General features: G+C 44.1%; 1 long non-coding RNA gene across 1 annotated transcript; it reads right to left on the bottom strand.

Moving 5' to 3' along the window:
• Positions 1-2,325: 2,325 nt before the first annotated feature.
• LOC102551263 (uncharacterized) lies at positions 2,326-8,005 on the bottom strand. Its single transcript, XR_015670547.1, has 3 exons — positions 7,841-8,005; positions 7,327-7,409; positions 2,326-4,029 (listed from the first exon to the last, which is right to left on the bottom strand). It is a non-coding gene; the product is annotated as an uncharacterized LOC102551263 (long non-coding RNA).
• Between the last annotated feature and the right edge of the window lie 17,854 nt (positions 8,006-25,859).

The raw sequence follows: 25,859 nt of genomic DNA, 5'->3' as shown, positions 1-25,859 counted from the left end.
GAATCCACTGTGTTTAAAAATCCATACTCCTATAACTCATTTTCAGACTGGAAGGGTGTTTCTTTCCTCACGTCTCTAAAGTAAAGATTGTGAAGGGCCTAGTGCTGTGCTCTCCTGAGGCTCTGTTTTCTTTCTCTGTTTCTCAGCCTGTCCCTCCTCAGGACAGTAGTGGAGTAAGAGGGCTTGACAAACGGCTGGGAATGATTCCCTTCCAAGGCAGTGTGAGACTTGGTTCTGGGGAGCTGCCTGAGTTGGCTGACATGGACTCAGCATAAACACATGACGGCTACAGAGGCCAAACAGACCCTACCCTGAACTGTGTCTCTACATCTCCAGGCTAACCAGACAGGTCATGTCTGGCGAGGTGTTTCAGTAAATAAACAGTTGCCTTTGATTTTCTATTAGGATCAAACTACTCCCTCAGCTTGTAAAGAGGAGCCCGTGGTTTTATGAGTGTGGAATGTTTGCAGCTCTTGTCCCGTTCTCTGTGTGAAAGGACGGTCCCATTACAATGTGGCCCACGGCTCCGGGTGTCCAAACCATCATGTGAACGTCCCCGACTCAACAACCTCTAAGCCAGTTCTCCTTCAGATTGGATTAGAGAGATGGAAACATCCAGAAAATTTGAAGTACGCATTTTCTATAGAGGCCATTAGGCCCATGATGCCGATAGGAAGTCCTGTGTTTAGTCCTCATTGGAAAGGGAGCTCTTGATGTTAGAAAAAGCCTTATTGTTGTAAGTATATGGTCATTTTTCTCATCCTGACACCAGACCCTCCCAAAACATCTTGGAGGTAACCTACGTCAGAGTTCACGGTAGGTCAGAGTTCACGGTCGTGACTTGGTGGAAAGAGTTGGAGGCGAATGTCCTGGATCTAGGTGGCTGATGCAGAGAAATACAGAATTCTCAAGGGTTTAAGTGTGGCCATGTCCTCAATGCAAACGGTTACTCAATGGGGGACTCAGAGCAGGTATAGTAACAACCCAGGCCTTTCTGTGGTGTGACCCTGGCTGTGACCACAGCATGACTGACTCCCTTTCTATCTGCACACTATCCAAACATGCCACTCTACAAGCTAGTCGGTCTTCCCACAGTGGAGTTCTTTTTTGGCTCAAGTCATTTATAATGCTTTCCTGTGCCTTGCCACCACCGGTCCTGATTGACCCAGTCTTTCTGTGTTTTGTTCAACGGAAGCAGGAGGATTTGAAAACTGAACCATGGTCCTGCACACCTTATTGGAGAGGAGTGAAAGCTGGCGTCTCACGATCTGCTGGAAGCTACCTGTCTAGCCCTTGTTGGTGGAAAGCGGGGCCATTCAGAACCAGCAGGAGATGGTGGCCTGTGTTAAATTGCCCATGTGACTTTGCTGCACACACCCCCCCACCCTTATCCCACCTTCCAGCCTAGAAGCAGGTACTGACAGGCATCCTGTGGATTTATTTTTCCCATTTCTGACCCTCTCCTCTTTCTGGCTCTCCTTTTCCTAGCCAAAAGTCAGGCCCCACAGCTGGATGAAATAAAACGACTGTTTTGGAAGGCCTGTAAGTGAACACGGTTCAATATGTCTTAAAGCTGGGGCCATTCCCTAGGTAGAGAGTGGGGCTTTTCTCACTTTCTCTGTGGCAGCTGCTGGGGATAAAGTCAGGACTGTCCTCAGGCTCCCCACCCCCAGGCTCTCCTCCCCCGCCCCTTGCAAACCCATGCACTATCACACTCACCAGGTACCACAGGGAAAGACAAGCCCACTCCATCAACGGCACATTATCGTGTGGCTTCCATTTTTCTTCATCACCTTATTCCTTTGCTCTTCCAAAGTTGAGGATAAATTATTTAACAAGTCTCCCGGGGTCGACTTTATGAGAACTTAAAGCCAGTGCCCATCTGCTACAGGTTAGGCCCGGCCAAACCCTGAAAGCTAATCCTTCTTGTTCCACTCTGGAAAACACCCAGCTCTACACACATACACACACACACACACACACACACACACACACACACACACACACACACACACACGTGCAATCCCCAAATCCGAACACCTCCTAATAGCACCTCCCAAAACACATGGCCCAAGTGCTAAAACATCAAGGCCTGAATTCCCATACATGGGCCAATAAAAACTTCACTGTGTGCCCTGGGAGGGTGGTTAGACTGGGCTGTCAGTCTCCCCGTGTGCCTGCTTCTGTGAGGGAAACACTGCCATAGCTTCCAGACAAGGGGCTGGGTTTCGGTAAAAGAGCTACCCTTCAGTGCATCTGTACCTTTACTGAGCGGTTTCTTAAATGTATGGAATGCGAGAGACAGAAGGGAAGGCGCATGTTCTACACACCTCATCATATTGTATAATTTTAAACATTATTGATTTCCACACATTTCATCTAAGGGACAGCTAATCCAGTCCTTTCCAACCTGTTACAACACAAAATGGCTTATAATGTGACTCTGCCACATGCTTATCAGCTGAGCTTTCTGAGTTGGGGCTCAGTTCTTTTTGCTCTGAAACAAGGGATCAAATTAACAGGTGCCTTGGAATATGTAACAACAAAATAAAAGATTGCATGAAGTCCTAGCCGTCACCTGCCAGACGATGAATGACATTATACTCTAGGGAAACAGTAGCGACGATTGCTCCTCTGTTATACGATTCACCCTAATATAGGTTTTATTTTACACAGAGGTTTGTCAGCTCTGTGTATTTATGAATGAGTGATGCATTTGGTCCCTGGTCCTTTACGAGTTACTACCTTCTCATCTGAACTTCCAACCAGCGTCTCTATCTTCCACCATAAGTAGAACCATCTTGCTGTCAGTGGGTTATAAACAGCCAAACTGTTAAAACATTTTTTGATGCAATGATGTATGTACAATTGGTCTGATATGTTCCCCCCATTCCTCAGAAGAGAAAACAGATGTTCAGAGAGGGCAGACTTTGCAGTAGGCTTCAAAGCAGAACTAGAGTCTCCCACCCTCAAGTCTCCTGCAGTCTACTTGAGTTTGTATCTAACTAGGAACTTGAGGCCTGCTCTCAAACTACGAGTCTGTGTGTTCACTGAGCTACCCCACATTAGGAAACCAATGACTCACACCCTCCCCATCTTTTGGGGACCTGTTCTACTCCCCTCAGCTCCTGCCTACAGCTTCAGAAGGCCTATTTTGCGGGAGTTAATAGTGAGTCAACTCATGCCCATGGACCTGGAAATGATAACAGGGTTATGCTGGGCCACTAGGAATAGTTCTTTGTAGGACTACGGAATGAGGGGAGAGAGCCAGCCTTGGAGAGGCCCTGTGGATGGCTGCACTGTTGGAATTCTGTGGTTACTCTGGGAAGCAGAGGAGTTACATAAGGCTATGGAGGAGCGGAGAACAGGGGAAGAGTCCCTTAGATCCTAGTTTTTTCTAAAGCGGAGTGTGCCTTTGCTTCCGAGCCTTCTGAAAGCATTGTGGACTAAGCCTTTGTGGATTGAAGCTCAAGACTCATTCCTAGATCCCCGCACAGGCAGGCTGCACTTCAGCAGACGGGAGCTCAGAGGAATCTGCACCCCATCGACCACTTAGAAGGAACTCCACCCTCTGGAAACATCTTTTCTGGCCACCGCTGATGGCTCTCCCATTGCTTCAGATGTCTGGAAGAAAGGGCACACACCCTGCCTGTAGCTTCTGAATTGATCGAGCATATAACTGTCAGTCTGGTCCCTGCTATTGTGCTATTTCCTTTGCAAATTGTCTAAGGATTGGAGCCACGCCCCAGCAGCCATTTTTTAAACCTCAGTCAAGCTTTATTTATACTTTCATCTCGGCATAATATAGTTGCTTGTTCAGCCGCTGCGGCTCCTTGCACACAAACACACATCTTTTGCATGTATCTTGGCTTTCAATACTTGCTCCGGGACACAAGCTGAATGACCAGGAGAGGAATCTCGGTGATGTAAGTGACAGGTGTCACAGAACACCCAGAGCATGGCCCCTGCTGATGGTGTGCAGAGATCCAGACTGGAGGCTCTCCCTCGTTGTAGACGCTAACTTAGAGCCTAAGGAACACACCAACACACACCAATCGCTAAGCAGGGTTGTTAAGTGTAACTATTCATTAAATACATGAACAAAGACACACTAAAACATTAATTCAGAGGCATGTATCAAGTCAGCTATATAACATGGGGGGATATATACCTTTGTAGCCCCCCAAAAACATTTATTGGTACAGGAACCCAGGAAATTTGTTAAAAGCTATGAGGACTAGTTAGACTTTGATTCATACTTACCATGTGCTGTTGTAGTAGTACAAAAAACTGAACAAAAATATCTGTCACCGTGATGCTGCTGTCATAGACACGACAGTTCTAATGGAAACAGTAGCCATGGAAAATAGAAGTATAACTGCTTTCTACTTATCATGTTTCCAGGATACTGTGCCAATGGGGATTTATGGATTGTGTCACATGTTCTACACGGAAATAACTTCGTAAGTGATGGGCTTATGATGGGCTTTTCTCTTAGTTCTTTGTGACAGAGTCTTAAAACAGATAGTAGCCCAAGCTGGTCTTCAATGCTCTGGGTAATTTAGACTGGCCTCAGACTTGTAATCCTCCTGTCTCAGCCTTTTGAATGCTGAAATTACATTCTCCCTCTCCCTCTCCCTCTCCCTCTCCCTCTCCCTCTCCCTCTCCCTCTCCCTCTCCCTCTCCCTCTCCCTCTCCCTCCCCCTCCCTCTCCCCCTCACCTCTCTCTCTCTCTCTCACACACACACACACACCTAGTCTAAGTGTTCACGTAACTGCACACATATGTTGGTATGCACGTGGAGTTCAAAGGTCAATGTTTGGCATCTTTCTCTTATCACTTTCCCCTTTATTTTTTATCATAGAGTCTTTTGCTGAACCCAGAACTCTCTCTCACACACACACACACACACACACACACCTAGTCTAAGTGTTCACGTAACTGCACACATATGTTGGTATGCACGTGGAGTTCAAAGGTCAATGTTTGGCATCTTTCTCTTATCACTTTCCCCTTTATTTTTTATCATAGAGTCTTTTGCTGAACCCAGAACTCACCAGTTCAGCAAAAACTACCATCACGGTTAGCTCCAGCCACCCTCTTGTGTAGGATAGCAGGCAGGCACCCCCTCCCCGTGGCTCTTTTATATAGATATTGAGAATTTGCATGCTCCATGCTTTCTCAGATTAGCCAGCAACCACATATGAGATACAGTTAATGTGAAAACCCCCAAACCTTCGGTTTTGCTTCTATCTACGCTCTATTCTGAATATCTTGCCTTAAACAAAGCCACCACTCCCCTTCTCCCCCTCCAACTTGTGTACACACAGACTTCTTCAGGAGAAGGTACCATGGAAGCTCTCAGGAATGTCTTGGGGAAAACAGGGATGGTTTTCTATCTATCAATTAACCCAAAGCTTCCAGTCCTGATGACCTCATCAGAGGGGCTTAGTTTCTGTGGCAAACTTAAAAGAGTGGTCCCAGAGTCAATGGCCCAGTCTGCTCCTAAAGCTACCGAAGTCTTACGATAGATCTCCTTCACAGTAAGTGAATGCTCTTACTCTCTGTCTCTGCCTCTCTGTCTCTCTGTCTCTCTGTCTCTGCCTCTCTGTCTCTCTGTCTCTGCCTCTCTGTCTGTCTCTGCCTCTCTGTCTCTCTGTCTCTCTGTGTCTCTGTGTCTCTGTCTCTCTGTCTCTGCCTTTCTGTCTGTCTCTGCCTCTCTGTCTCTCTGTCTTTCTGTGTCTCTGTCTCTCTGTGTCTCTGTCTCTCTGTATCTCTCTCTGTCTCTGTCTCTTTCTCTGTCTCTCTGTCTCTGTCTCTCTGTATCTTTCTCTCTGTCTCTTTCTCTGTCTCTCTGTGTCTCTGTCTCTCTGTATCTCTCTCTGTCTCTGTATCTTTCTCTCTGTCTCTTTCTCTGTCTCTCTGTATCTTTCTCTCTGTCTCTTTCTCTGGCTCTCTGGCTCTCTGGCTCTCTGGCTCTCTGTGTCTCTGTCTCTCTGTGTCTCTGTCTCTCTGTATCTCTGTGTCTCTGTCTCTCTGTGTCTCTGTCTCTCTGTGTCTCTGTCTCTCTGTGTCTCTGTCTCTCTGTATCTCTCTCTGTCTCTGTATCTTTCTCTCTGTCTCTTTCTCTGTCTCTCTGTATCTTTCTCTCTGTCTCTTTCTCTGTCTCTCTGTCTCTCTGTCTCTCTGCCTCTCTGTCTCTCTGTGTCTCTGTCTCTCTGTGTCTCTGTCTCTCTGTGTCTCTGTCTCTCTGTATCTCTCTCTGTCTCTGTCTCTTTCTCTGTCTCTCTGTCTCTCTGTATCTCTCTCTGTCTCTGTATCTTTCTCTCTGTCTCTTTCTCTGTCTCTCTGTATCTTTCTCTCTGTCTCTTTCTCTGTCTCTCTGTCTCTCTGTCTCTCTGCCTCTCTGTCTCTCTGTCTCTCTGTCTCTCTGTGTCTCTGTCTCTCTGTGTCTCTGTCTCTCTGTGTCTCTGTCTCTCTGTGTCTCTGTCTCTCTGTATCTCTCTCTGTCTCTGTCTCTTTCTCTGTCTCTCTGTCTCTGTCTCTCTGTATCTTTCTCTCTGTCTCTTTCTCTGGCTCTCTGGCTCTCTGCCTCTCTGTCTCTCGCCATCTCTCCCCACTTCCCCCTGCCAAAAACAATCTGAGAGATGAAGCCTGAATGGGCGCAGAGACTCCCACGCATGCTCAGGTAGCGGAGCACCTGGAGCATGACATTCCTTCTCACTGTGCGTCACCGAAGCATTTCGTCTTAAAATAACTAAGCACTAACGTTTTGATGAAAAGAAGAGATCTTGAATTCTCACGTGGATGAGCACTAGAAAATAGCAGAGACTAAAAACAGGAGCTGTAAACACACCCAGCCTGATTACAATTGAGGAAGCTTAACTCACTGTGTGAGTGTGTGTGTGTGTGTGTGTGTGTGTGTGTGTGTGTATGAGTGTGAGCATGTATGAGCATGTGTGAGTGTGTGTGTGTGAGTGTGTGTGTGTGTGTGCTGTATATGTGTGTGTGGTGTATATGTGTGTGTGAGTGTGTCTGTGTATATGAGTGTGAGCATGGATGAGCATGTGTGAGTGTGTGCATGTGTGTGGTGTGTGAATGTGTCCATGTATATGAGTGTGAGTGTCTGAGTGTGTGAGCTTGTGTGTATGTGGTGTTTGTGTGTGAATGTGTCTGTGTATATGAGTGTGTGACTGTGTCTGTGTGTATGAATGTGTGTGTGTGTGTGTGTGTGTGTGTGTGTGTGTGTGAGAGAGAGAGAGAGAGAGAGAGAGAGAGGAGACAGAACAAGAGAGTGGTATCTTGAACGTGTCAGATAAACTTACCACGTAGCTGAAGCTCAGGGCCACGCAGGTGAGTCCCCTTAGCAGGTGAGCATGTGGGACATCAGTCCTCTGAGGCTCCAGCCCTAATTGTGACACAGAGGGATTAGACTTACAGTTTCACTGGTCTTCATCCAGTGTCACCCCTTGGAGACATCTCCTGACGTGGGCAGGCCTGGGTTTAGAACTGTGGGATAAAAGAGCATGCTTCGGGGAGAAAAATGCCAAGAAGAGAAGTTTATTAGGTGGGAATAAGTTTACAATACAGCCGGAGACCTCGATGTGGTCTGCATCTACAAGGGTGGTACTGTAATTAGGAGCCATTTTAAAGGGAACACTCCCAGCCAGGAATAATATAATTCTAGTCTTTTCTCCAAACTTCTCGGTGCCTGTGCATTTGAACTTATTAAACCCCCCCAGACTCCTAGAATGAAGTATAAATATCATTGTGTCCCTCAGGCAATAAAAGGAGCTGTGGCCACAGAGAGTGCTACCTCTGGGCTCCAGAGTTACCCACCAGCTTAGGGGTCCTCCAGGGGTGGTCCCTGCTCCCCTGGTGGTCTGCATCAGGTTTCCAGGGGGCCTAGGGTTGGCCTCCTAGAGGAGTCAGGCTTCATCAATAGCACCGACTTTGCTCGTGTTCCAGAAGGGATCGGTACTTCTCTTCTGCTCTGTGCCTTCTGAGAGCTTGCCAGATTTTTTTCCATTGTCATTCTTCTTGTGTCTATGACATTGTCCACGCCTACCCTGCTCCTCCTTTTTAGGGTGCTTACTCATTGAAGGACAGCCTGAAGTTTCTCTGACCCTGACCAGGTAGTCTTTGACTCCAAACACCCCAATTCCCTGGTTCATCCCTGGGAATACTGTGCCTTAGGCTGTCACCAAACATGCCTTTATTCAAGGCGTTGGTGGAGAAACGATCAATTTTTTACAGTAACAGTCGTTCCTGACATTCAACAGGAAGTGTTGGTTGTTAAGATATCTTCCAGATTGTGCCTCCTGCTTTCCTAGGAAAAGACTCTGAAATAAATTCATGACAAAGAGAGACATTTGTAGGTCAAGGTTTGTTACTCAACATCAAGGCTTCAGTTTAGCAAGAAGGAAAGAGAAAATTCTCAGGCCCACCCAAATAGTTTATTAATGTACGCAGTCCTTTTCTTAGTAGCTATTATTTCAAGCCCTCTTGGATATATACATACAGTCATATTTTTAAAATAGTAACTGTTTGCAAAATTTCATATTTTACATCGAAGCTTTAATCTGCTACCTCAATTTTTCAATGAACAAACATTCTATCACAACAACTGGGGATCCATGAAACATTTTTTCACTCTTTCTTTGGCCTATTTGTTTGACAATAAAGTTTCACATCTGGCTGACAAACCCAGTGCCAAGTTTCATCTTAATGTAATTTCGAGCGGAAGAGCTGTTACGTTCGAGCAAGCAAGAAAGTCCAGGCACTCTAATGGGGGTGACTTGATGGCCTTTACGCACAACTGCCACTAAACCGACAGGATTGTTGTTTTGAGTGACAGGGATCTCAGAGTCCTGTTGCAGACCAGGAGAATTGTTCTGAATTCATTCTTCACTGGTTAAGACAATCATGTCTTGTGCATCTTGCCTCCCAGTCTGCTGGTTAATTCGGTCAATTTGACGGGATCTAGAATCTAGGAAACCAGGCTGTGCTGTGGACGTGCTTTGTGTGTTTGTAGAAGGAAGGAGTCGCCAAGGCTATGTGTTGGGATCCCAGAAGGAACACAAAGGAGAAAGCAAAGTGGTCATTGGCCACCATCTCTCCCTGCTTCTAGACGGCAGATACATAGTTGACCAGCTGCCTCACGCTCTTCCATGACTTTCCTGTTCCAATGACCTGAGTCCAAATAAATCATTCCTTCCTTCAATTGCTTTGTCAGGTATTTGTTTTCACACAGCAAATAAGAAATGAACCGATTCACAAGGCCAGAAAAGGAAACCACAGAGGCTAGGAAAAAATAGGGCCTTCCTCATTTCCTCCTTTGTGTCAAATGTTTGACTGCCACTGCGAAGATTCTCTGAGGTAAATGTTCCCAAATGCTTGGATATGAGGATAAAGGTAACTGCAGTTCAGTTCAGTTGGTCAAACTCATCTTCCTCAAGGGGACCCCTACCCAACCCCGGATACACTGCCATCAATTCCTTTCTGCTTCTCTTATCTTGGCAGACTAGCAGTCCTTCGCTCAAAACCCAATGCGAATGCTCTGTAACAGGCGGCATGCCCCACCCCACCCCACCCCCACATTTTCATCGCTCAAGTGTGATCACGATTTAGTATTTCTTGCTTATACCACACCCAAAATACGTTCCCAAATGGCAGCCTGCTCTAATTCATGTGAGCGGGGCTCAGGGTCTCCCTCCCGGGGGCTCTGTTATCTGTCTCCAGGGCCCTATGGACACCAACTCATCATGAGAGGAGAGTGGGAACAATTACGTGGGATGCAAGTAGGGTGGAGCCTCCTGCACCACCTCTCCTAACATTTCATTAGTCCTAAGAACGAGCTGCGCCGTGGAGAAGTCTGGGAACCGCAGCCCAGCCATCTGGCCAGGAGGAAGAGGATTTGGGATAGTTGAGTCACGGCCTGCTGTCTGCTTCCTCACCTGGAGCTAAACTTGACCGTAGACTTGGTGTTCTGTCTTCTCCCAACCCCCAGCCTCAGAGGTCATAAAGGCCCCCAACACATGTACTTGACTCACATCTGCCTTTAGTCCTGATCCTGTCTCCAGACAAGTGAACGCATGAATTTTAGCCAGATGAGGAATTGTGTAGACATGGTTTATGAACCTTGGACCTCCTTATTGCAAGAACAGACGATGAAGAGGAACAGATACAGCCGGTAAGGTCATCTTTTGCAGAACTAAAAAAATAAAAAAAGGATTCTTGTCTTTTCTAATTATTAAAATAGCATGTGCTTATTGTAAAAGATTGGACGAAAATGCCGAAAATCTTTTAAGAGAGAGGATAAAAATCACCCATAATCCCCTTTCCTGAGAGATTCTAAAATTTTTCTGGCTCATATATTCAGAGACTACTTACATGCACACCGTTTCAATTATTTTGTGTCTGCAAAACAGACCACCTTTATCTAGTATACACCATTTTGGAATGTGATTTCTTTCACTTGCAAAAATATGTTATGAATATCCAAACATGCAAATAAGGCTATTTTTGACTACATATTCTTTAATAGCGTGTACCTGCATGGGAACAAACATACAACAATACATCATTTAGCTTAGCTAAACAAATACAGACTTGAGAGTGCCAATGAGACCCAGGATTGTGTCTATTTCATGTATCAGTTTTCTCCAGAGTGGGCTACCTAGTGTTTTGGTCCTGACAGAAGTTTAACAGTTTTCCGGTTAAGCAAGCCATCAACGAATCAAGTGTTCTTAGAGTCTGGTATGCCAACAAGTGACATGGGGACCCTGTTAGAACTCAGATGATTATTCAGAACGGCTAGGCTAGCCTGAAGGTTGTGCCCAGCATCTAGAAGCTACTTACACTTCTGTTACCGGAGTAGTGATTATCTAAACTAGTAATTCTCTACTGGGGAGATGTAAAGACGTAGAGGACATTGATCTTGAGACCTCTCTCTCTCTCTCTCTCTCTCTCTCTCTCTCTCTCTCTCTCATACACACACATACACACACACACACACACACACACAGTGAGTAGCCTATACATGTATGAATGTGTGCATGTACACATATGTGTTTATTTGTGTTTAGGCTTCACAGATGATTCTGTTTCTTTTGAGCACTTCAATGAAGACGGTGGACATCCTGTCCCTTCTAAGAAGCTGACCTCAGTGAAGCTGCTTGGCCCTGTTCTTCTGGACTCCAGGTGTCTGTGTTTATGTGGGAGCAGGGCTCCAGCCTCTGCAGTTGCACAAGCCAGGAGCCCTGACAAACATGACATTAGCTAGAGAATATTTGCTAAGCAAATGAGCAATGTAAATAAGGCTTGGGGGAGTAGGAAGGGAGTTCAGCTAGGAAAATGCTTGAGAGTGAATTGTGTGCAAGCATCTTTAAAATCGTCCATTAGTGCTTCGTAATTTTAAATTAATTGCAAATGTGTTCTGTCGGGCCATGTTGTTTATATTTCTACATATGTACATGCGTGCATATAGGACAAGCAAACAGCTGCCTTTCAGCCACTCTCTAATCCATGGGTTTTATTTATAGCTCAGATAACCTCAGCACACCAGTTTGCGAACTCAAGTGAAACGACACCACAGTTACTGCCCATATTCTGAAGCCTCATCGCGTGCATTTGTGCTCCTCAGAAACATATAGAATTTTCAGAAGAGTGACATCCTTGTGTCTGTGACTCAGTTAGGAGTATGGCTTCTCCCTGCCTCTGCTCTGCACATGCGGGCTCCTGGGGTGTCTCTTTCCCACAACCCTGACCCCAGCCACTCCACCTTGGCCTTTGTCTTTTGCAGCTGCAGTCCCCCACAGAGTTGGCGCCTCCCTTAGTTACATTCTTGCTTTGACCTGGACCCTTTCCAATGGCTTTCTGCCTGGCCAAGGTTTCAGCTAGTCAACCCTGGCCACCAGTGCTCTCTGTCACCACGAGCACCCTGACAGCTCCACAGTGTCTTGTAATTAGAAAGAAAACCACTCGCTCCCTCCAAGCCATCTTCAGATGAGGGTACTGTGGCTGGGTCCTTGGCCCTCAGTTTATTGGAAGGTTTATTGCAACACCTGTCAGCTTACCTACTCAGCTTCAAGGGGTGGACCAACACCACCAGGAGATCAGCAGCCTGGAGGATTCGTGTTTGGACGTCTTTCTAAGAGCAGGAGAGAGGAAACTCAAGTGCATACGGGCAAAATTTTGAAGATTTAAAGTTTACATTTTCCATTAGAAAAGTGGAATACATTTTAAAAGTCGAAGAATGTTGAAAAAAAAAAGACTCAGTTGTGTGACAGACTACTGTTTAGTATGAACAGTTCCAAAAGAAATGCTCCGTCTTTATGCATTTCTCTAGGAAGCTCATAATTCCAAGTTTATTCCAATTTCACACACCTTTATTTTGACAGTGTTTCAAGAGAGTTACAGGAAATCAGCTGGGTGTCTAGTAGAATACTTACAGTGGAAGTCTTTGAGTCTTCGAGTGGTGCTTTCCCCACTCAGTGGTGAAGCCGAGTCTTTATGCTTTGACCTTACCCTGTGGTTGAGTGTGTCTTCTCATCGGCCTCTCCAGCCTTGATCTCTGCTGAATGGTGGGTGTGTGGCAGTCCAGACCACACCTAGCAGGCATCTGTCTTTATCCACAGCTCAGTGTCCAAAGGCAAATTAGCTCTTCCCGGTTCCCCTCCAACCAGATCCATGTCTCACCAGCCATTGCCTATTTGGGAAATGGCTCTATTTTGCTATTCCGTAGGAAATTTACTAAATAATTTTCAAAGAAGCGAGAGAATTTAAAAACTTGTTTGCTCCCTAGACCTGAGGTGAGAGCATCTCCCTTTGTCTCATGGCTTTAAAAGATGCATGCAAATATGAATGCGTGTATATATGAATGCATGTACATGTGAGTGCCTGTACATGTGAATGCATGCATATATGATTTATACATGTTTGTGTGTGGACGCACTATGCCATGGCACCATTGTGGAGGCCAGTGGACAATCTGTGGCAGTTAGTTCTCTCCTTCTATCCTGTGAGTCCTGGGGAACAAACTCTAGTCATCAGGAGTGGTGGCAAGTTCCGTCACCCATTGAATGATCCTCCCAGCCCTCCTTACTGTTTTTAATAAGAGAGAATCTAATAAAGCTAACCATTGCAGAAAATTATAGTGGCTTCAGGAAGTGTGTGTGTGTGTGTGTGTGTGTGTGTGTGTGTGTGTGTGTGTGTGTGTAGAGAGAGAGAGAGAGAGAAAGAGAGAGAGAGAGAACGAGAGAGGGTGGGGGAGAGAGAGAGAGAGATGCTGAGACGGAGGAGATGAAGTTAGGCAAGGATTTCAGAGCCAGATGCCATTTTGGAATGAAGTCAGTGGCCATTGTTCCTGCATTCTCAGCATCCCAGGGGAACAGGAGTTGGGCGTGCACTACTGGGGATGCAGTGTCTCCAGCCAGCATGGCTCCATGCTGATGGGCACCAAGCATGCTGATGATGTCACTGAGCACAGCTGCTGCCATATCTGCTCTGGAGTTTGTTCCCAGCCTGGCTTAGACTTGGCGTTGTTGCTGGCTGGATGTGAGCAATCAGTGGGAGTCTTTGAGCACATTCTGTGCTTCCTAGGCTTGTCCAGGATAGGATTCGCTTCTCGGATCTATTTATCAATCTATTTATCCTGAAAGGGGAGGTCACAGCCGCTGCCGCTGCTCATAATTGGTTCTTCATGGTGTCTTTCCACACTGGTTTGAAGAGAGAGATGTGCTACCTGACTCCTTGTCTTCCAGTTCAACGATGCACATTAGCCAAGACTGAACTGTCCCGGGGGAGAGCAGACCCCACACCCAGGCATTCGATGAGCTATGTGATAGTGGGCAAAAGACTTAGTTTCTCTAGATCTCAATTACGTCATCTATTAAAAGTAAATAACAATCTTACAAGACTATTTTGGTATTGTGCTTGACCTATGCAATATTGTAGTTAATATAGGTGATGATTCATTTCACAACATTCTATTGTACAAGTAAAATTCTAAGATATCTAAGAGGTGTCTGTTAACCCAATAGCCATTTCTTGTGTAACATAAAACAGTAATTTCACTTTCACTCCAGCATGTGTGATAGACAAAAGCTGAGATTTTTCTTTTGGCTATTTTCAACGACTAAGTTTTAATAACTGGACCAAGATCTCAGAGTTTTAAGATTGGAGTCAAAACTTTGTCTCTGCTCGGATTCTGTTCTGTTCTTTTTCCCACTGTTTCAAGCTGATTTGGACGGTGAATAGCTTGTTCAATTGATATTTGTGGAAAGTTGCCTTGGTAATAGAGAAGAGGGAAGTAATCAGTAATCGGGTGTGAAGAAGAAATGGCTGCCAATTGCAAAGGTGTAGTAGGGAAGCTGATGTAGGGCCATTCGCCCAAGAGCTGGGTTCTTCACACACAGCACACACGTTGCTACTCCACGTGCTCAGCGTGCACTGCATCTCGATGTGAAAGCTGGAGGCATCTTTGTATACCATGGCACCCTATGCAATGAATATGTAATATCATAAAGTTTTTAAATTAGTTCATTGAGAATTCATTAAGCGTGGTCTGATCATTGTAGCTTCTCTCCCAGCTCCTCTCAGACCGTTCCCCTCACCGTCTGCTCTACTGCTCAACTTTGTATCATTTTATTCCTTGAATGCCAATCAAGTCTGATGTGTGCTGTCCGTGTATTCTTGGATGTCTGGCCTTCCCACGGAATGTGGTTGACTTAGCAGGAGTTACATTCATGACGAAAACTGACTCTCTCTCCCAGCTGCTCTCAGTTGCCAATCGATCCTCAGCTCGGGGTAGGATTTGGTGTTCGCCTCCTCTCTCCATGCTGGTATTGGATTGGTTTGAACTTGCACAGATGTGTGTGAGCTGTTATAATCACCTCGAATTTGTATGTACAGCTGTCCTGCTCTCTCCAGACAACACTGTTTCCTTACGTCTGTCTACCACCTTTGGCTTTTACAGTCCGTACGCCTCCTTTTCCATTATAAACCCCGGGGAGCAGGAGGTGTGATCGGGATTTCCCATTTAGGGCTGAATGTTTCACAATCTCTTATTCTCTGTACCTTGATCGTTTGTAGGTCTCTATGTCAACTTTTATTTCAAGTAGAAGCTCCTCAGAAGGTTAAAAATGCACTAGAACACGACGAATGTAACAATGAATCATTAGAACTCAGTTTAATATTATGTGAACTTTAGCATGATAACAGTAGTAGGTCCTTGCTTAGGGCATATGATCTGTGTAGCCACAGCTTCTTGAACTGATAATGGTGTCAGGCATGAGTTTTACCTTGCAGATCCAGTCAGAAAGTGCTTGATTGCTCCAGTGGTGATGCCAGTATTATATCAGCAGGAGTGTCTTACCAGGCCAGTCATTGTGGTCACCTCACAGGGTTCACATCTGAGTGAGGTTGATAGTGACTTCTCTCTTCCCTCGGTGTGTACAGCCCCTCCCAGCACCCTGAAAGCTATTCAGTTAGGGACAAAATTCCCAGGACTGTGCCAGCTTAGTATCTTCATGTTCTGTGACTTAGGTATGCGATGGCTTCAGCATTAGGGTCTTACCATCACCTTCTAGAGGGTAATCAGCAAAATTGGCAATAACCTGTAATGTGTGGAGATCTGTGGAACCCCACTGACCAACGACTACAAAAGGGGTAACCTATTTCTGGTCCTGGGCTTTTATTTGTTAGCCTGTGGTTTCCTACAAGTGTTATCTCATGATAACTCCATTCTAAGTCTCTCTCTCTCTCTCTCTCTCTCTCTCTCTCTCTCTCTCTCTCTCTCTCTCTGTGTGTGTGTGTGTGTCTGTCTGTCTCTCTCTCACTCTGTGTGTGTGTATGTGTGTGTGTGTGTGTGTGTGTGTGTGTGTGTGTGTGTTTCTACAGTAGTAGGTTTCTAGGTGACTTGTTTTAAAGGTCTTTAGTGTTGTTGATTCCTCTGGTATCCCTTCCTCTCTTCTGCCTTCCCATTTCCCATCCCAATTTAACTCCAACTTTTAATCCTTTCTATTATTGTCTCTCGTCTTCTCTCCTTTGAGAGCTCCATCCTAATGACCCCTTACTAAAGTCTTGACTTACAGATATTACACATTGGCTGCTTTAAAATTATTAATGGATTTGATCCACTTAAATCAGTCAGGTTGTTCTAAAAATGTTTTAGTTTTTTTTTTTCCTTTCTCATATTGGTCTTTAGCATTGATTGGGGTCATATTTCCTGGAATAACAATCTAGGAGTAAACATCCGATTCTCTCGTGGGTCATGCTGGTCTCCCCTCCCCACTTTCAGCAGGGAGGTTTTCTACCTTACTGATGTTTCTGTCCAGTATCCCAGTCTTCAGATAGATGCAGCACATGCTTCCACCCACCACAGGCTGTAGATTAGCCACTGTCTCCCCTTATCTTCTTTCCAATTCTAAGTGTGCTGGTTTGTTTTTGTCAACTTGATGGAACCTAGACATATCTGGGAAAAGAGAATCTCAATCTCAGAAGTGCCTGCCATCAGACTGGCCCGTGAGGTACACTTGTGATAATTGATGTGGGAGGGCCCAGCCCATGCTGGATGATGTCATCTCTGGTTTTGCAGTGCATAAGATGGCAGGCTAAGCAAGCTAGGGGGAGCAAGCCAGGTACAGGCATTCTTCCATTGCTTCTGCTTCTGTTCCTGCCTTTAAGTTCCCGCCTTGAGTTTCTGCCTGGTTTTTTCTTCTTGGTGTGCTGTGGGTTGTAGGTAAAATAAAGCTTTTGGACTTGGTCCTTACCATAGCAACAGAAACCCTAACTAAGACCCTGGGTTAGCACAGGACCCAAATTACTTTCAAGTCTCAAAGTCTTTTTCTTCTGTTTTTGACAAAGTCTGTCTCTAACAAATGTGAAAGATATTGACTAGCAGAACAACTGTTACTAGTGTGGGTTATAAGAGCTGTTGAAAGACAAAAACTGGACAAATATTTTTTCTAGAGGTGTTTCTAGAAACAGAAGCATTCAAGTATAGCTAACACACAAGTATAGCTGATTGATGACGAAGTAAAGTCTAATAAGGAAAGGACGGCTTAATCTCATACCATCTGGGTGGACTTAGATACTATGTGGGAGGAAAATAACTTTGATTTCTCCCCCAAAATGTACCTAAGTATTAAGCCAGAATGGATAATAACCTCAAATGAGAATTAAATCATTAAGTATTCTGAAAGAAAACATGAAAGAGACTCTTCATGATCTTGGGACAAACAATAACTTTTAAAAAACCAAAGGGTAAAAAGGGACCATGAAAGAAAAAAGCAGTAAGTAAAAGACAAGAATATTAATTGAGGAGAGAGAGAGAGAGAGAGAGAGAGAGAGAGAGAGAGAGAGAGAGCGCTGAAGAAGCACAGTAGTGAACGTGGCTATATTTACGGCTAGTCACTATGTAGGAAGTGCGCAGCGTTATTAACCATTAGTCAATATGGGTGAAATTACAGTGATGTAGCACTTCCTATTCCCCACAATGTGTAAGTTTATAAGGGGTGAATGGGCAAAACCAAGTATTGACAAGGTTGAAGGAAGTGACAGACTTCCACAGTGCTGGAGTCAGTTCGTAACGGTGCAATCACGTTGGAAAACTACTTAGCTACATCAATATAGCTAAATGTATGTATTGTTTCCAGATATATGTCCAAGAGAAATGAGTATTCATATCCAACAAACTTTACACATGTCCACGGGAGCTCTATTTATTATAATCAGAAACTGGGAAAAACAAATATTCATCAGTGGTACAAAGAGTAAATATATTGTAATATATTTATACAACAAATACTAGACAGCAATTTTAAAAACGTCAACTTCCTCCCCATCAAAAACATCCTTAATTCCCAAAGACAGTATGCTGATTTCTGAAACCAATAAAAACGAAGTCTGTCCTGTAAGATTATATATAGATAAGGGAATCAACTACTCTGTGATCATAGAAGTTACAATGAACATTATCGTTGACAGGGGCTGGGTATTGATTGGGGAATTCACTCAGGGCAGTTTATGGGAAATTTTATGTCATGTTCTGGGAGGTAGTTACATGAGTATGAATGCTCGTAAAAGTCCAAAAATCTTAAAAGTGAGATCTGGGCTCTACTATGGGTGTGCTATCTGATAGGAATAAAAAAACAGGTATAGTTATGACTGAATAGGTAACAGGAAGTGTTGGTCAATGTATCCTTGGATTACTTTGTGCTAGTAGGAACATCATAAAATGATTCTGACAAGCTTAGATGCTATGAGCCCATCACTTAGACTGTCTCCTGGAGGCAAGGGAGGAGCAAGCGAACACAAGAGATGAGTGAAGCTGTCATGGTCATTGTGAGGCATATTTTCAACATTTTTGTTTATTATTGTATTTATGTGCACAGTGTGTGCATTTGGGCACATGTGCCATGGCGAACCTGTGAGAGAATGCAAGCCCCTGGAGTCAAGTCTCTTCTTCCATTTTTATGTAGGTTCTGGGGTCCTAATTCAGGCTCTTTTCTTTTCTTTCTTTTTTTTTTTTTTTTTTCGGAGCTGGGGACCGAACCCAGGGCCTTGCGCTCGCTAGGCAAGCGCTCTACCACTGAGCTAAATCCCCAACCCCTCAGGCTCTTTTCTTACACAGCAAGCCCTTTACCTGCTGAGCTATCTCACCAGCCCTACCATACTATTTTATGGAAGACTTTTTCATATGCAGAAGTGTATACTTCAAGATGGCCGCGCGAGTAGATTGTAGTATAAGTACTTCTGCCAGTGACGGCCATTTTCTATTTTCTCCTATTAGGCCCTGAACACAATCATGGGTGACGTTTTCCATGACTGGCAGCTCAATAGACTCTTCTACATCAGCATCTCTACCAACATGTGAGCAACTCACTGTTCTGTGATCCCAGATGGCTGCAGTGTTGCCATGTGGTAAGAGATTTTTCAACTCCATTCTTGAGGCCACTGTCACATACGGGACCGACTGTTAACCTAAAGCTTGCTTTTATAAGGATCATATTGAAGAAATTTGGGGGATAAACATCAATAAAAAATTTAAATTCTCCAAGACACAACACATATCTTTGATTACCACATCCACGTGAGTCTGTGGAGCAAAAACATGAATTTTCCCACCTCCACCTCTATACTATAAGGCAAGTTTGTGCAGGATATGAGAAGACAAACAAGGGAAGGAATCACCGAGGACGCCCCGAAGAGCCTGGTCCCTGTCACAGTGATTTGCATACGCCATTGCAGATGGACATTTGCCAAGGCTCTGACTGCATCTTTACAAACATATTCAACCCCATTAAAGCCAAACAAACAAACAAAAAGAGTAAAAGCCATCAATGTACTCATCCTTTTACAAGAGGATGACCTGGTTCCTCCCTTCCCTACGTGTCCAGATGAGGTTCAGAAAGCCACTCTCCCATGCCTCGTGGAGATGATGGGGTCATCTAATTGTTGCCTCCCCAGCCTGGGAGAGTCCTTTCCTTATAAAACTTGCTGGCCTGCTCCCCACTTCCTATCCTAGTGTGCTCACTGGCTGTTGTGTAAACTAGACACTCTACATTTGAATAATCCTATCACGAGAGAGGAGCTTAGCTCAGTCTAGCCACGGACTTAAAAGTACCTGCAGTCTTTGTTTTGGAAAATCCATCCATGTCTAGAGAAATGAGCATCCTCTCCCGTGAACGCCTAATAAATGTCTGTAAGATCTCAAGGAGTGAACCTTGGCTGACCCACTGGCGCACATCTTTGAAATCCCTCCCTTCCGCACTTTCTGGGGAGCCAGGAGAGGGGATCTGAAAACCCCTTGAACATTTTCATGAACCATAAATTCAGAGAACTGTTAGTTTGGGGATTTGAGGAATAGATGTCAGGAAGTAGCGAGGAATAATCATGCGTTGGGTCATTTCATCAGGGCCAATTCCCAAGGGTTTACATGTGTTCTTCGCCTGTATCCCCAGTGGATCTGCATTTCCTGCTGGATGAAAAGAAACCAAGTCAGTATTCCATTTGCAAGTGATATTAATCAAAACTGTATTTTAAGTGACAGCTCAGTAATGTGGGGAGAGCCCTATCTCTCACCGAAGACCTATTTTGTCTGTTTGAATGTGAACAGAAAGTGGCATGCATCTTCCCTGCATGAAGAAGCATCTCATAAATATATATTCCTTCCCCATCCGACACATCATCTTCTCAGCCTTCATTAAGTGTGCGTTCTTGACAACAGCGTGCGGGAGCTTTGAACTCTAAGACCAAATTCGCGCTATTTTAACAATCTAAGGATTCAGCCTCAGTTCAGCGGCCTTACTTAAAATGGACAGACTCTTATGACTATAAAAATGGGAATTCTTGGCTTGATGAGTTTATTCCATCATCTTTGGGATAGAATCAATAGGAGATACTAGTAATTAGGGGAAAAAGAATTAATTCATTTATGTCCTGTGTAGAATTCATGGACTGCAAGTTTTGGGCTGTAGCCTAGAAATGGAGTCCTCTGGTGTTTGGACTTGTTTATATTGGTCAAAATATGACTACAGAGGAAGAAGATTAAAATGCTTTTGAATACATTCCAAATGCATCTCAGACATCAAAAGAAGTCTATAAAACAAAATCTTAATGATTTAATGTAAATGAACCAGAAATGACATACTGTATTTTCTTTAGATGTGCACTGGATTTAAATTAAAGGGGAGATGTTTGAAGATAAGCTGTTTAATTCTCAATCTCTCTCTGCTTCTCTCTCTCTGTCTCTGTCTCTCTGCCTCTCTCTCTTTGTCTGTCTCTGCCTCTCTCTGTCTCTCTGTCTTTGTCTCTCTCTGCCTCTCTCTGTCTTTCTGTCTTTGTCTCTCTTGGTCTCTCTCTGTCTCTCTGTCTCTCTCTCTCTCTGTCTCTCTGTCTTTGTCTGTCTCTCTCTGTCTCTCTCTCTGTCTTTCTCTGTCTCTCTCTGTCTCTCTGTCTTTGTCTGTCTCTCTCTGTCTCTCTCTGTCTCTCTCTCTGTCTTTGTCTGTCTCTCTCTGCCTGCCTGCGCCCCCCCCCCTCATTTCCAGACTGGGTTTCTCTGCATAGCCCTGGTTGTCCTGGAACCCACTCTGTAGACCAGGTCAGCTTCGAACTCAGAGATCCTCCTGCCTCTGCCTCCTCTCAGTGCTGGGTCTGCACCACCACCGCCCAGCTAAAGTGTCTGATTTTATTGATCCAAAAATGTTTCTAAAACTGATCTATGCTGGATAGAATTAAAGCAAAATAGCTTACTTTTCTTCAAAAAACACAATTATTGGTTATATCTTTTAACTCATAAAGCTCTATATTGACTAGCATTGGTCTTTTTTAGTGTTTTATTTTTATAGTATGTGTGTGTATGTGTGTGTGTGTGTGTGTGTGTGTGTGTGTGTGTGTGTGTGTCGGGGGGGGGGGACTACAGAGTTCAGAGAAAGGTTCTTGGATCCCCTGAAGTTGTAGTTACATGCAGTCATGAACTGCCCAACTTGGGTGTGAGGACCTAATAGGGCTCTTTGATGAGAACAGTAGTGACTCTTAAGCACAGAACTATTCTCGGGCCCCTACCTAGCATTGTCTAAATAGAGAGCATTTTTCTCATCAGTAAGACGAAAGAAGCTACCATGGTAACAAGACAAATCATTTTTTCACTAGGTATGGACTTATTGTAACAATGGTACACAAAGAGTGTGAAGTGTGGGTGTCAAGGGAATTGCAAGGGCGTGTTAACGTGAAAGCTGCCAGGCGGAGGCGTGTGGACTGAATCGACTCCGCCCACGGGGTTTACTTGGCTTAAGGAGCATAGAAAGTGGGTTTTTTTTGTTTTGTTTTGTTTTGTTTTCATTTTCCAGGGTTTAAAACTCAGGTGTATCACTTGACAATTTACGACTCCTACTTTTTCTTAACAAGTGGAAAATCTAGTGGATTCTAAGACCCAACTCTTACATATTGGCCCTAGCAGGAGCTGAGCACAGGCTACCTCTTGAGAGAACCTGTTCTCTCCGGCTTGCACAGTCATCTTCTCAGGGGTGTGCATCCCTTTACATCATCTCTCTAACCCTCTGGGCTCCGAGGGTGTGGTCCACGTTGAAGAAGATTGTAGAACACCGCACTCCCAGAAGACCTCGGCCTTCTTCACGCCTGCTCTGTGTTCTTTAAATGAAAAGTCAGCTCTACATTCTTCATGGTCTGCACAGTTCCCAAGTACAAATTCTTTTTTTTTTTTTTAAAGATTTATTTATTTACTATATATGAGTACACCGTATCTGTCTTCAGCCACACCAGAAGAGGGCATCAGATACCATTACAGATGGTTGTGAACCACCATGTGGTTCTTGGGATTTGAACTCAGGACCTCTGGAAGAGCAGTCAGTGCTCTTAACCACTGAGCCATCTCTCCAGCACCAAGTACAAATTCTTTAATCTGTTGTCAGTCCCTTGCCCTTCTAGCTTGTTTGGCATGGGCTCTCTCATAAGAACCACAAGATGCCCCCATCTCCTGTAAGTACGTTAGCTGTTTGTACAACCGCTAAAAGGGATGGCCCTTGGAAACAAAGTTGAATTGCATTATTAATTATAACAATTAATTATGAGAAGTAAGTCTTCAAGTTTCTTTGTCTTGGGAGCTGTATAATTCACTGTGTTTGAAAATTTATTTCTGGGAGTCTTTTATAAGTACAAAATAGCAATTGGTTCTATTGCCCCGCATTTTGGGTTGGCCAAGATATTGTCCTTAGGTAGGACCAGATAATGAGATCAAATAATGACATGGACCAAATTCTCATATGATAGAGACATTCCTAAACAAAAACCAAACCCCTTAATTTAAGTAAACTGCCTGTCGTAAGCAGAAAGGACGTTGAAACGTACCCAAATTATTGTGAAAATCCATCATTATTTGAGGAAACAGTTGCAGCAAGACTGTAAGCAGAAATATGTCATTTTATAACCGGGTTTGCCAATTTATACTTTCTTTATAACCATGCTATAAATAATGTGACTAGCTCTGTACAATAATATGTAACATGTAATTGATTAATACGGTGGTTCTCAACCTTTGGAGACTGAATGACCCCTTCACAGGGGTCACTTAAGATCATTGGAAAACACAGATATTTACACTACAATTCATAAAAGTAACAAAATTGCAGCTATGAAGTAGCAACAAAATAATTTTATGGTTGGGGTCTGTATTAAGGGGTCAAAGCATTAGGAAGGTTGAGAAGCACTCGATTAATGTGTAACAAGAAAGTCTCTAGTTGCATCCTCAAATCTTTGCACACAAGCTAGGTCTTATAGCGTGTAGGTCTATGTGACATGTGATTAATTTTGTGAGAACTAACATGGTGCTTTAAAAAATGGTGACACCTGGATTCTGTCAAAAATCACTTAATTTCTGACAGTTCTATACATATATCCATCATATGATTATATTTGCCTTACATTTCCATCTATTATCCCCTCCTTCCTCTTTGACTTTTCAAACATGGTCGAGATCCAGGGTTTGGCCATGAACCCCGTCCTCTCTAAGACTGACACAGACCCCACTCTTCATTACAGTCCCCATGTGTGAAGGAACCATTGGCTCCACGTGCCTCCCTGACCCTTCATGCTCTCAAACATCACCATGACTGCCTCTCAGAGAGCGTCCTGGAGGTGCATCTTGCTACCCACTGGGCAGAGTTCAGCCGTGGGGAAGTCCTCGGTGTCCCTTCTCAGTGACAGTGCTGGGGGTCTGGAACCAGCATGTGTGGAAGAAAGCAGGCCTCTGAGGGGATCAGAAGTTATGATTTGCTTTTAGATTTGATAGCTCTCATCTGCTTCTCGGTTCTATATTTACTCAACAAATGTGATTGGCCAGGCCCCCTGGATTATAAAGCTGCTGAGCTCTGACATTTAACTCAACTGTTTCTCAGCATCTCCAGCAGTGGAGAATGAACCTGTCACAGTCATTGGTCACATGTTACCTTTTAATAACGCTGCTCACGTATTTCTGTGCTTATTGACATCACATGTAAGGACTTAAAACTACACCGTTTTTTTTTTTTTTCTTTTTCTGAAGACAGAACACACTTCACAAGAACACATCGTGGATGGCAGTCACAGTGGAACTCAGATATTCTTCTCCCTTCAACAGAGTTGAATGCATTTAATAGAGTCTTTCTTTTCTTTCCTTTTTAGGGCAGAGTCTCATGTAGTTTACCTTGGCATATAAAACCGAGAATAACTTTGAACTTTTGATCCTCTTGCCTCTTCCTCCTGAATGCTGAGATTACCTCCATGAGCCATTGCACCCTTTTCTGAAGGTACAGGAAGTGGGTGTCAGGGCTTTGTGCACACTAGGTAAGCACCCTAGCAATTGAGCTACATTAATAACCGTTAAAGTGAAAGTTTCAGGTGGGAACCGAGACAAGCTTGTTCCTTTATTATTTCAAACAATTTGTTCCATCCCAAAGTGAAAATGTACTACTTTGTCATGAGCAGTTTGTGGTGTGCTGAGCTGGCATTTCTCAAGGAAGGTATTTTCATTGCCAGATCTCCCAAGGAGCTCAGGAAACACAACAGCTGCCCAGGGTTGCAGACGGATTTCTATAAGAAAGGCTAAACAGTTTGGGTGGTGGGGCTGCCTGCCGAGGAATCAAATACGATAGCAGGGAGCCACTGAAACGCTGTTCCTGGCATGGTATCATGGTAGGCAGCGCGCAAGAGTTCTGATGTATGTGATTCAACCTCCTCGGGAACTCAGGTCTCTGCTGCCTTTCTAAAATGGGGCTCTTTGTGCCTCCATGGGCCTTTCCAACAAAGGCGTCTTTCAGGATCTTTTTATAGCTAAGAGACCAATGGGAAGCAAGAAAATCACAGGGGATTTCAGACATAAGAAAAGCCAAATGAAGCCTAAGAGAAGACAGCTCTCCCTCCCTTCTCTGTGGGGTGACTGTTTGCGATTCAGTGCGTGCGTTGTTGTGGGACTGATAGTGAATGGAAATCTTTAGGGTCTTGTTGAAGACGAGCCTTTGCAGAAATGTGAGGTTCTCAAGAATCTTGAAACAAGCGCGTAACAGGGTAGAAAGGAAAAAATCTGTGTTTATGAATTTGAGCCTTCAATTCAAGAGTTATTTCCACTTGTGTTCATGAATGAACCGTCCAATAAAAGTCACGTGGTAAGGGCAGTTGCGACGGAAGTGCAGGTGAGAAGCCCGGAAGCAAGGTCCCTACCACACAGCATGAACAGAGAGAACCCAGAATGGCAGCTTTGCAACCTGAAGCCCCAGCTTGAACCTGGGCAACAAAATGGCTGGCTGCCAAGAGGTAACCTTAATTTTTACCCTTGAGTATAAATTAGAGCAGCATTCCGGCTAGGGATACTGGAAGCTCAGTGCAGACTCAGCTTGCCTGAATCCCACCACATACTACAGCCAAATCTCTTATATCCACAGGTTAATTATCCTAACTTCCTGCAGAGGGAATCTTCAATGAACACAGGCTGTATGACAGAGATCAGAGAAACACTACTGAGGTGGTGGGCAAGTAAAGGGTTATATCAACTCCCAATGCTCAGCTACAGTTGGTAATTTTATAAACAAATTTATTCATTTATTTCTCCCAGGGCAAAAGGCAAGCCTAAGACACAGAAAATATTTTGTTCTTTATTGGAAAAGGCCGTTGAGTAAAAATTATTTTTATGGCTTAAGCAACGAAAAAAAATAAGTTCAACGTAAAACTATTTCAGAAGCATTAGGTTAGTCCGTATTAAGTATAATTAGATTAATTATTGACTTGATCGGGAATAAACTAAGTTACTATGCTGGAATTGTTAACATTATTGTTACATGGGAAATGTCGGAATAAAATTATAGCT

Source organism: Rattus norvegicus, chromosome 2 (assembly GCF_021556685.1).
Source record: "Rattus norvegicus strain SHRSP/BbbUtx chromosome 2, alternate assembly SHRSP_T2T, whole genome shotgun sequence".
NCBI classification, from domain to species: Eukaryota; Metazoa; Chordata; class Mammalia; order Rodentia; family Muridae; genus Rattus; species Rattus norvegicus.
This window is presented reverse-complemented; position numbering and strand designations above follow the sequence as displayed.